This window comes from Apium graveolens, chromosome 4, assembly GCF_009905375.1.
Source record: "Apium graveolens cultivar Ventura chromosome 4, ASM990537v1, whole genome shotgun sequence".
Classification (NCBI taxonomy): Eukaryota; Viridiplantae; Streptophyta; class Magnoliopsida; order Apiales; family Apiaceae; genus Apium; species Apium graveolens.
In genome coordinates, this window is record NC_133650.1 from 239,721,702 (window position 1) to 239,734,680 (window position 12,979).

The following is a 12,979-nucleotide window of genomic DNA, read 5'->3' on the forward strand; positions in this document are numbered from 1 at the left end:
CGATTATAGGTTCTTAGTGATAAAGGCATGAAAAAGAAATTTTGGAGAAAAAAATATGGAAGTTGTTTCTAGTTGTGGCTAGGCGTCAAATGGCTAGTAGCCGGCTCGCATATGGTGCGAGTAGTCTAGGGTTGAGCAAGATGGAGCGAAACGCACTTGCTCAGAAAGAGAAAAAAAAAATTATTTATGCATAATTGATCAAGAGTGTGCTCTTTGGTATTCGAGTTATTAAGTTCTTAGGGGACTTTGTGCCTAGTGACCTAAGGCTTTTAGAGTCTGGGATCCGCTAACCTAACGCTCGTTACATGGATACCATTGTATAAGTCTTTTGTGGACCTCACTCATTGCACGGTCAAATAAGCATTTGAGTTGTAAATAAAAAGCAAGATTCCGTAATAAGCTCCAGAGTTCTTGTAGTGTTGTATATCACTTTGTGCCTAGAATTTTTATTTTTTGTATAATCGTAGGATTGCCTTGAGGATAGTCTAGTCATAGTAATTGGTCTAGTTCCGAAGCATATCTGTTAAGCATTTGCACACACCACGTTTCTGGCTGTATGTCCGTTTGCATGATTTTATTGATCTTTAGTTGTCTAACTGCATTCGTTGAGATGTGACAATTTGGTTGGTTAATTATAGTAAGGGGGATCGCTGCATTTTCATTTAGATTGCATTCATGCATGATTTTATTTATTTTTGAGTCTGTGACGCTTGAGGACAAGCATCGATTTAAGTTTGGGGGTGTGATAAGTGGCATTTTATACCACTTAGAACGTCTTAAAATGGCTTAAATTGGTGACTTGAAATCAAGTATTTTGTGTATTTGATGCGTTTTTCTAGTGTTTATGCATTTCAGGGTTTTAGTTGCATTTCGGGGGAGGAATCATCAAGAATAAGCCTTGGCATGTGTTCACCATTGCGAGAGGAAAGAAACGGGCAGATTACGGCGAAGAAACGGAGCAAAATCATTTTTTTCCAGTAGAGGTCTGAGCGCCCGCTCAGCATTGCTGAGCGGCCGCGCAGCAAGCTGAGCGCCCGCTCAGCTATGCTGAGCGGCCGCGCAGGGTCGGGAAAAAAGACAAATTATTTTAGGACTTCTACTTCTGTTTGGTTTCCACTTCTATGTAATCTGAGTTTTATGGGACTATTATATAAGTAGATTTGAGATGTTTTCACAAGTGTGGATGAAAAGAAGATTGTGTTTTTACGCAAGGAGCGAAGGAGATAAGGAAGAAGACCGATTTAGCACACCGCAACGAAGAGGAAGCATATATTCTTGTGATTCTTGTTTCGTTGTAACGTTGGATGCTAGTTTTCTTGCTTTGAACTTATTTATTCTTGTGACGTACTCTGTTTTAATATAATTAGTTTAGTTATTATTTTCTTGTGTTTGTTTATCATGATTTCATATGAACCCATGATGACGATAAGTGCTATTATGGGCTAATCGTGATCATGGGGTTGCAACGGATTTATTATGGAATTCTTTAGTTAATTGTTTAATACTTTAGTGTGTGATGATTGTATGATATCTAGTATTGGTTGTGCGTATTCGTCTTATGTGCGTCGCGAACATATAAGATAGGGTGTTAATCTCTTGTGAAGCGACGGTGGATCTTGAGATTTAGAACTTGCCATGCTAGCATAGGATCATGTATGTTGTGCATGATTAGTGGGTAACTCTAACAGTTTTATTTGCCCTATGTAATCAAAAGGAATAACTTGTGCTTAAATCGTTGTGTTGTCAATTTCTGTAGACATATAGGAACTCAACATAATTGATGACTATTCAACTTCTATCTTAATTGTGGATGCTTGGTAGAATGGTATTAGTACAATGAAAGTTGGCTTTTATCAGTTTCGTGTTATTCGATTAATATCATCACTGTCACATGCTAAAGGTAATAACAATGGCTATAGAAGGAAGTAATAATGAAGTTGTGATCTCATGAGTGTTTTATTATTGATAAATTGAAGTGTTAGTTAGGTGGTTAATTAAGTAGTTAATTGTAGTTAATATTTAATCAACAATTTTAAGTGTTAGTGTCTTAACATTGAGAAGTAATCATACATTGGTGAGTGAGTTTAATTAGACAATAATTTAGTCTGAGTCTCTAAGGGAACGAACTAGAAAGTATTTTATATTACTTGCGAACGCGTATACTTGCGTGAATATTAGCGCGTGTTTTCGCCCTAACAGCATTCACCTGTAGGAAGACAGGATATGACAATATTTTAGGTGTTGTTCAGAAGCTGGTGTTCTCCATGGCTCACAACATACACCTCAATGTAGGACACCTGATAATGGAGGAGCTCAGCACCAGGCTCAAAATGCCTTTGACATCAAGAGGTAAGAAAATCTTTCTTCCTAGATTTATAATGTCTGCTTTAAATTATAAAGTGCATGACATTCATATGCTTAATGGTATAGATAGAACTAAAATAGGCAACTATAAACAAGTGTCCAAAGTTCTATTTGGCTCACTCATTACAAAGAACAAGGTACATGTAAGTCTTAAAATCACTTCATTTATGTTGGAGAGATTCAGGACTTACCCTTACCCAATACCTGGCATGAGGTCTACAATAACAATTAGTATAGTTATGGCTCATGTACCTGTGGAAGCACAAACAAAGGAACACCAACAAGGGCCTTCCCAAACTGAGACCCCTCCTTCTTTGCCAATGGAAGCTAGGAAACCAACCACTCCATCCTCTGAAAAGGGTGAGGTGAGTAAAAAGAAGAGAAAGGAGGCACCCTTGACAGTAATTAATGAGAGTGGTGAGGATCAAAGACAAATAGAGTCCATCCTGGTCAAGAAACTAAAGAAGGCAAAAAAAACTGAGTTGACCACTCAATTGGCTACCTCTGCATCCTCCCAAAAGGATGTAGTTGAAAAAGAGGGAATTAAACAGACACTAGGGGCATCCTCTCAACATGGTGTCTCTATTGAAAAGAGCACTCTTTCTAGTGCATCATGTAAAGAGTTTGCACAACCACTTGAATACATTCTAGTGTATGAAAGAAGGAATAAGGATGGCACACGCACAGAGAGCACATCTTTTGGATCGCCCTCATCTATTCAGGGGGAGCTGCCAACACTCAATCCTGAAATCATTAATCTTATATCTAAAATTTCTTCTTCATACAATCAAATACTTGAATCTAACTCTTAAGTGTTGTCAAAATCAAGTGACATGGTTCATAAAACTATGCTCACCACCCATGAACCATATTTAGTTGGTGAGAGGCTACACTCTAGGGTAGACCTTGATGACACCAACACAGACACATGGGTTTTATCAGTTTTTACTGAAGACCCTGTGGTATCTACTCAAACACCTTCATGAGCTAAACAATCCTCACAGAGTGATAGGTTTGAGGGTAGTACTCTTGAGGGGGAGCTATCTAAATACCCTCCAATTCAATTGGAGGTTCCTCATGTAAGAACAATTCCCCTTAAAACCCTAGCTGAAATTACCTTAACAATTGAAACTAGGAGTCCCATTGTCAATGATACTGCTATGGGGGAGGCAAGTACATCACATTCAAGTGATAATTTTTTGAAAGAAGTACAATGGTTTGAGGACAAGGTACATGACAGTAACCTAGTCAACTCCCCTCCAATTCCAATGGAGGTTCCCACCACAAGTGGAGAACAACATAATATCATAACCATAGTTCAACCTGTGAGTCAAACTGTGGCATCTGTCACAGGTGGTTCTATTGATTCACTACCCTCCACCTCAAATCCAACTGACCAACCATCCACCTCTAACCCTACTCAACCACAACCTCATTTGCTCTCTCAATGGCTGCAGAAAGCAGAAGCTCAACGAACAACAATGAATGATCTATTGGTTGATCAGCTGTCTGAACTTGCCCAAATTTCTCAACAGCTTACATCAGATATGTCTAACCAAGATTATCAAGCTATCATACTTTCCTATCATAGAGATGTTCAAGAATAGCAGAAAAAGATTGTAAATGATGTTGAAAAGTATGGTAATTGTGATGCATGGTTGGATAAAGACTTCAATCTTGAGATGGATGATATTTTGGCTAGATTTAGAGAAGAGTACATCACCATCCTTGGGAGCAATTCCAAAATACTCATTCTACAAGAAATTTATGATGTCATCACAAATGTCTATAAAGCTCAACTTAAAGCCTTTCACCTCATTGGTAAAGCTCTAAAACTGACTCTGATTGATCATCAAGATAAGATAAGAAAACTGGTCAAGGACAAGCTAGATGAGATCATCCCTTCTTAATTGGACAAGCAAAAATTCTCTAAATTTACAGATCAAATGGTCAAGTTTGATTTGTCATCTGTGGACAAGAGCATCAAGAATATGAGGGAATCATTTATAGTCTTGCATGAAGTTGTCCAACAACAACTCACTAGTAGTAATGACATGAGGGTCAAACTGGATCAACTACATCAGGCTAGATTTGAACCATCTGCTCTTTTGATGGAAGGAATTAGGGAAGCTGTATAAGCTATATTTGGCACTTCTCTCTCTTCAGCATCTCAACAACCAATGTCAACATACACAAACTTGCAAATTCAAGCTCTTCAAACCCAGGTCTCTACTCTGCAATCATCTAATGAGTCTTTGACATCTCAAGTCTCTCAACTAACAGCCTTGGTACAAAGTCAACAGGCTATCCAAACTTTGATGGACTCCCATAAGAATCTTCAAATGCAAAACTCAGTAGCTTTGGGAGCCATCATGGGTGCTCTAAACATTCCATTGCCTGCACTTCCAGAAGTTGTTAGGCCTGAAATCCCTACACCCTTAATATTTCCTGCTAACAAGACTAAGGGGGAGATAGAGGCTAGGTTGCTAAGATCATCTGTCCAAGCTCAAAAAGGCAAAACTAAATAAAGTGAACAACAAGCTGATGTTGGAATGCAAAGCCTACTAAAAGTAGCTGAGGGACCTAGTCTGAGTAGAGAATTTGATAAATTGCTAAATACTCTCAGGACTTCTCTCAACAACAACTTTTTCACATACAAAAAGGTCTTGGACAAAACAGTAAATTTTGTAAGGGTGATCTTGGTAACTGTGGATGGATTTTGAAGAAAGGGGAATAGTTGTCAACATAAATGACTATGGCGCAAATAGGTGTATACATGTGTCCATTAACTATCTCCTAAAAAGAAGAGCATCTGAATTGCTTTCAGTATTTGCAGAGAATTATGACTTGATGTGATAACATGAATTTTTTATTTGCTATTTTGTTATTTTAAAGTTGAGTGTGGGTATAAATTTTTCATAATATACCTCTTAGGTCACTGAAGCTGATGCTAACCCGGTGACTTGTGTACACGTCGGGAATATGCTCGCTGGTTACTGTTAGCAAGCAGTTCTCTATCGAGGTATGAATGTGCGAGCATGGTAGGTTTGGTTCGCTGCATTTTATCAATTTGAGATAAGTTGTTTTTAATTCTTTGTAGGAGCACTGCCTCAAAAGTCTACTCTGCAATGTTTATAGAAAATATTACCGAGCTCGCATTTGATAATGGCCTGTCTTGTCTAAAACCATTTTATTGTGTTCCTGTCCCTAAGTTAATTGGACCTCTCAGGCTTGGCAGAAGCTGGCCTTATATTCAGCAAGTTCTCAAGACCTGATACGCGTTCTACTTCTGAAGCTGGAGAGACTTCCTTTCGCTTCTGTCCTCAAAGGTGAATGGCTAAGTTGTTCAATAGTACTTCTGTTTAGACTTTATGCAGTCTGCTTGATATCATTGCTTCTTCTAAACCACCAATCTGTAGTAAACCAGAAGCTGGTATTGTTCAGTTTTCTATTGCCTTTCTAAGCTACACAGCTATCTGTGACATCCCTTACCTTAAAAAAAATTAAATTTAGTTATACTGCCTAAAACCAATGGTTTAGACAAAGAACGGCTAAGTTCTGAAAGAAGGCATAAATCTAAAAGGTAAACATCAAATTACATGACAAAACTCAACTCGATAGACTAGATACCTGAACCTGGGTCGACTTCTATAAATGTCCACCGCCATAAGTGGAACATAAAAGGTCCCCAGCCTTAACTTATTATCCCCGACAATCAAGCCCCAATTATATGAGAACGGTAACAACAGTGACTGAACATCTTAGATACGAATTGATAACCATATAACAAATGCAGAAGAGTTTGGCATGATGGTACTTTAAATCTTACATTAGATAAAAAAGAGTCACACTAAACTGAAACAATAAAAGGAAGTACAAGAAAAATACTAAATGACAATTCCAAGCCTCACTTTTAGAGCTACATGCACATCTGACATCCCTAAAGTTGATAATATGAACATGTTGAACCCCAGGATCAAAATTTTAGGTAGATTCTAATACTTAGCTTATGTTCCATTCCACTTACCATACTAATCTCTAATCTGCATTTCCTAGAATCAGTGACATGCCTATACTAGTTACAACTTGCATTATGTAGGAGTCAAACTGCCTTCAGCATTGAGTTACATCCACCAGTCTGAGAAAAACATACATTCTAATTACATCTCAACTGGAAAATCACAGAACATAAAAATGTAGAAATTCGAGCTTGACTAAAAATTTTGGGCTCGAGTTGGACCGGGTTATAAATTTTATGCTAGAAGCTTGGCTCAGCAAAGGTTCGCTAAGTTTGAGTTTGGCACGCAAGCTCGATAAATTCTGCTAATTACTGACGAAAGCTTGATTATGATAGTATATAATTAATACACGATAAAAGAAATTAAAAGCTTGTTTAGGCTCACAAGCCCCACAAATTGAGTACTTTGAAGCTCTAGCTTAGTTTGGTAAAGTATTAGTATAGCTTGGCTTGATTATGGTCGAGTCAAATTCAAGTATTTTACGAGTTCAGTTCAAACTGCTCACGGATGAGTTTACTCATTTACACCCATAGTTCCTTCAAAATGTGTGGGATAAACAAATTCAGAAATTAGAAAGAGAGGATTGAAGAGTCTTTACATTTTTTAAAGGGACCAAACCAGATTTTCTATTGAAGAACAATTCCAGGTAAGATTAGAAAATGCTTAAATAAGCAAGACTTAGAGACACAAATTATTTTTGGATCGAAAAAAATCATAGAAATGTGATTTAGAATCAATTATATGAAACTTTTGAGACATTTCACGCAATGATCGTGTCCTAAAAGTGCTAGAACCAATAAGTAATATAATTTCCAGTTTACAATTAAAATCTCAAAATATTTAAATGTTGTAAATATGAACATAATTTAACATAGGTCCAGAATCACTCAAATCCAAGTTATAATAAGTTCATGTCACTACTAGAAATATTGCTTACAACATCACTCCTTTAATATCGGTTAGAAATGTTACGAATTTTAAAAATAATTTTAACATCGATCATTTCTAAAACGATGTTAAAGATGGTTTAAGACATGACTCTGTAAAATAGCCCGTGTCTATTGTTATTTTTTTAAAAAAATGAAAAACCCGCTCTCACTTTCCCCCGTTGATATACCAAAAAAAATTTCCTTTAAACAAATTTTTATTTTCCCCTTTTCCATCCCGCTTTCTCTTCTCTCTCGGTGCATGTTTTCTCATTTCTCTCTCTTACTCTCTCTCTCTCCATTCTCTCTCCATTCTCTCTCGCCATCTCCGCCTCTCTCTCTAACCCTTATTTTATAAACCTAATTAGTGAAACCCATCCCAATTTGTAGTCACCTGCATCTCTCTCACCATTACTCTAATTAAGCACAAACCTAGTTTGAGGTATGTTCAAATCAAAGGAGGTGAAAATTTAGGGTTTATTCCCTCCGATTCGAAAAGCCAATGAGTTCTGTAGCCTCGCTAACATCCAATTTAACTCTTCCATCATTGAGTTGTATGTATTAAACATAATTTAATTTTATCAAACCGATTTAATAGACCCTGTCTTTTCTCTACACATATGAAGATATCGGTTTGAAAAAAACAAGATATCGGTTTATAACTGATGTCTAATGCAAGATTTCTAGTAGTGTGATATGATTTTTACAGGGAAACTTGATGAATCTGATTATTATGACATTGATTCTTTTAAGAAAACAACATCAGCAAGATATTAATCCTTAGGTTAATGGATGAATTGGGAGAACTTACCATTTTTTGATTTCTCCCAAAATACTAATAATTTTATAAAAATAGATTATATGATTAGTTTATGTACTAGAAAAAAACTTCTTATGTTTACCTTACTCTAAGTACCCTCCTCCAATCAGTGATTGCTCCCTTGTCGTCTACAGACATTTTTTCCATCATATATTCTTATAGGATACCGAATGGATGCATGCCAACAAAGTGCTTAGAAATAAGATAGTGTCGTTAGTGAGTTTTATGGAGGAATCCCAGAGTTGAGGAAGTAACTTGTGAGCTTGAAAACGAAATACTTGATAAGTATCCTCATTTATTTACTAAGGTGTGATTTTGGGGACAGAATCCTTTTAAGAGGGGAAGGATGTAATATCCAGGAATTTCGCGACTTGTATTCTCGAATATTATATATATGAATGTGTGATTCGGTATGAAATTAGAAAATAAAAATATATTATGTTATATTTTCGTATGGTGTGTTGCTAATTGTTATTGATTTGGAGTCAGCGAGTAAGGAATTAAAAATGATAATTTATGAAAATTAAAAGAGAAATTAGTGATTTGTGATTTTTATGGGTATATATGCGAGTACATGATTAAGTGACCCGTATGTGTTGATATGATTAAATGAATAAAGTGAAGATGTGACCGATAAAAGATATCGAATTTTTTTATATATGACGAAAATGGAAAAGTGAGAATATTTATGATTTAATATGGAAATTAAATGGAAGCATGAAGCTTCTATTGAGGAATGTGTGATTACTTTAAGTTTGACTTAGTTGCGTTCGAAAATTATTTATCTTATTAATTGTTGAGCCGTATTATTTTATGTTTCTTCTTTAAAAAGGGATTTAATCAAAGATTTATTTTCATAAATATTAAAATTATCTTTAAAATTATTTTCATGGCCTTATAATTTCAATAATTATTTATAGGAATTTATCAAATTAAAAAAATAATATTTCGTCAATTAGTTAGCCCTAAATGATTTTCTGATTGTATTTAATTGCGGGTCTGATGCATAATTCAAAAATGTTTTAAAAATTATGAAAATTTTATTTTATAGTTTTCAAATATTCCGAGAATTTTAAAATTATTTTGGTGATTTTTTGGGTTATTTTCACCCGCAAATTGTTCGTTAAAAATGCAAAGCGGGACGGAACCGATCTGTACATGGGGTACGTGTCAATTATTCTAATATGTGTTAAAATTTCAGGATTCTAGCTGCAACGTGTCAGTTGCTGGATTTTTGCATAGGATAAAAAAACTGAATGGATAAAAACAAAAAACACTCACACTCATCCTCACCCCTTTTCTCTCTCAATCTCTCGACTTCATCTCTCTGCAATCTCTCCTCTCGATTCTCTCTCTCCTCTCTCTCCTTCTTTCTTCTCCATGTTTCCCATTTCTACTTTCCTAATTTCCTCCCTGTTTTGGTAAGTTTTCTGACCGTCGTCTTTGTTTTTCCGGTTGGGTGTTCGGTTATGTGCTTGTTTGATTGGTGTGTGTATATATATATATGTATATGTATGTAATCAGTTGAGTGTTGTATGCTTTGCCATGTTTCCCTATTCTGTGCCGCCGTTTTTCCGGTTGTCGCCGGTTTCTTTCCGGTGAGGCAGCTGGTGTGTGTGTGTTGCGTGTGCGCGTGTTTATTATCATGTATATTGGTTGCTTTGTGTTAGATATATTTGATAATGTCATGGCTAATATGATTTATGTTTAGTTTTCAGATCTTACTTAAACAGGATAAATCAGTACTTACTGGAAGTCAGGACTTAAGGATATCAGTACTTATATTATCAGGAGATAATCATCAGAAGATGGATATCAGAACTTAAGTGTTGAAGGACGTTCAGATAAGGACATCAGCTGATTAAAGGAAAGAAGATCGAGATAAACGTAAGAAGAGATATGCATGAAGGAGTTCTATAAAGAATAGAATACATGGAAGAAAAGATATCTGATTGATATATTTTAGGAAGCAAAATTATATTCTATATCAATTAGCGATTATCTTGTAACTGTGTAGTATATAAACACAGACATAGGGTTTACACTATAAGTGTTATCATATTCGAGAAGATTATTCAATATAACCCTAGCAGATCTCGTGATATTTGTTCATCACTGAGAGGTAACAGTTCCATACTGTAACAAAGTTTATTGTTTCAATAAAGTTTGTTTTCTGTTACTTGAGATATTAAAGTTCGATTTGATTGTACTTTACATTGTATTCACCCCCTCTACAATGTGTGTGACCTAATAAGTGGTATCAGAGCCTATCTGTTAACGCACATACAGTTTAAGATCCAAACACAATCATGTCTGACACAGAAACTCCAACTAAGCCTACCAAAACTGAAGAACCTCCAAAGATACAAATTCAAAGTCGGTATGAGACCATCAGAGTTCCCATACTGAGACCATCTGAATATGCCATATGGAAGGTGAGGATGACCATGTTTCTGGAAGCTACAGATCCAGAATATCTTGATAGAATCAAGGAAGGACCTCACAAACCAACCAAGCTCGCAGTTGCAGTTGCAGGTGAAGCAGCAAAGACTGTACCAAAGGAGAAGAGTGATTATACTGCTGCATAGTGCCATTGATAATGTAATATCAAACAGTGTAATTAACTGCAAAACTGCAAAGGAGATATGGGATGCTCTGGAAATAAGGTGTCAGGGAACTGATACAATTAAGAAGAACAGGAAGACAATACTCACTCAAGAGTATGAACACTTTAACTCAAAGGCTAATGAGTCATTAACTGATTTATATGATAGATTTGTCAAACTCTTGAATGATCTGTCACTGGTTACTAAGGAGTATGATCTTGAAGATTCAAACCTTAAATTCCTGTTAGCTCTTCCTGAATGTTGGGATTTGAAGGCAACAACAATAAGAGACAACTACAGTCTTGATGAAACAACTCTTGATAAAATTTATGGAATGCTCAAGACTCATGAACTTGAGATGGAACAAAGAAGCAAGAGGAAATGAGGAAAGTCAAGGACAGTTGCTCTTAAAGCTGAAGAAGAATCCCCCAAGGCAGCTACCTCAAGGAAAGACAAGGGTAAAGCTCTTTTCACAAAGTCTGATACTGAGTCATCAAGTTCTGAAAGTGATGATGACTCAGATTCTGAAAGCTTGCCTGAGACTGATGCTGATGAGGAGATGATGAAGCTGTGTGCTCTTATGGTGAAAGGGATCACAAAGATTGCATACAGGAAGTTCAGGAAGGGAAAGAAGTTTTCCAGGAAAGGCACAAGTTCTGATAAGAAGAATTTCAGAAGATCTGAGGGCAGAGGAGGAAAGTCTGATAGAAGAGATTATACCAATGTCAAATGCTAAACTGTGGTGAGAAAGGCCACATATCTCCTGATTGCAAGAAAGTGAAGGGTGACAAAGGCAAGGTTCTTGTCACAAAGAAGAAAAGCTGGACAGACACCTCAGACTCTGAAAGTGAGGAGAACTATGCTTTGATGGCAAATGCTGATAAAGCAAGTGCTGAGAGCAGTTTTGAAGCTGCTGAAACAAAGGTATCTCAGACTACTTATGCTTTTCATACTGATGATATTAACGAGTTGAGAAGATATCTTAAAACCATGTTTGTTAGTTATAGAGATCAAACTTTAACATGTGAAAGATTAACTTCTGAAAATCTTTCTTTTAAGAAAAGAAATGATTTCTTAGAAAAAGAGTTAGTTATGTTCCATCAAACTCAGAAGGATAGAGATGATGCTTTTTATGTTAGGGATGAAGTGCTAAAAATGAATGAATATCTAAAAACTGAGTTAGAATGGGAAAGAGAGATTATCAGGACTTGGACTAACTCTGGCAGATCAACTCAAAATTTGCTAAGCAGTGAAAATTGGAAAGAGGGCTTAGGTTATGGAGAGGATAAGAATGATAAAGGAACTGTAGAAATTAAGCCTGTTGTTAAGCAAAAGCCAAAGTTAAAACCTGTTAAGTTTGTAACTGTAAAGTCTGATAATGAGAAATCAGAAGTTAAAGAGGGATTAACTTCTGACAAACTAGAACAGGAAAAGACAGCTGAAGTTAACATAAGCTTAATGACTAAGAAGCAGCTTAAGCATAAGCTGAAAGATGTTAAGAATGCAAACAAGGTAAAATCACATAGGAAAAATAGGAATGGAAAGGAAGGTGTGAATAAAAGCAATGATTATAAGCCTGTTCCTGAAGCTCCTAGGAAAACATGTCATAACTGTGGAAGTTCTAACCATCTGGCTTCTTTTTGCAGGAAGAATAAGAATATAAACTCCTTACCTTCAAAGTCAGAAGTTAAGAGCCAGTCTATTAGATATAAGCCATAAAATACTTGTTTCATTGTGGTAGTTTATGGCATTCCATTTATACTTGTAAGGAATATCATAGCTTGTACTATGATTATTATCAGATAAAACCTTCTTTAAAGAAAGTTTCCATTGTTCCTTCTAGTGTAAATTCTGATTCAAAGTCTGATAGTGTAAATTCTGATAAGAAAAATGTTAACATAAACTCTGATGCTAAATCCGCTGCAAATGTTAACAAACTTGATAAGGCCAAAGGATCCAAGCAAGTCTGGGTCCTTAAAACTAATCATTAGTGGTCTTTGTGATTGCAGGACAACAGGAAAAATATCCTAGTCCTGGACAGTGGATGTTCAGGACATATGACTGGAAATAAAGCCCTGCTATCAGACTTTGTGGAGAAAGCTGGCCCAAGTGTTTCTTATGGAGATGGAAATATTGGAAAAACATTGGGATATGGCAATATCAATCTTGGGAATGTCATCATTAAAGAAGTAGCTCTAGTCACAAGACTTAAACACAATCTGCTGAGTATAAGTCAAATCTGTG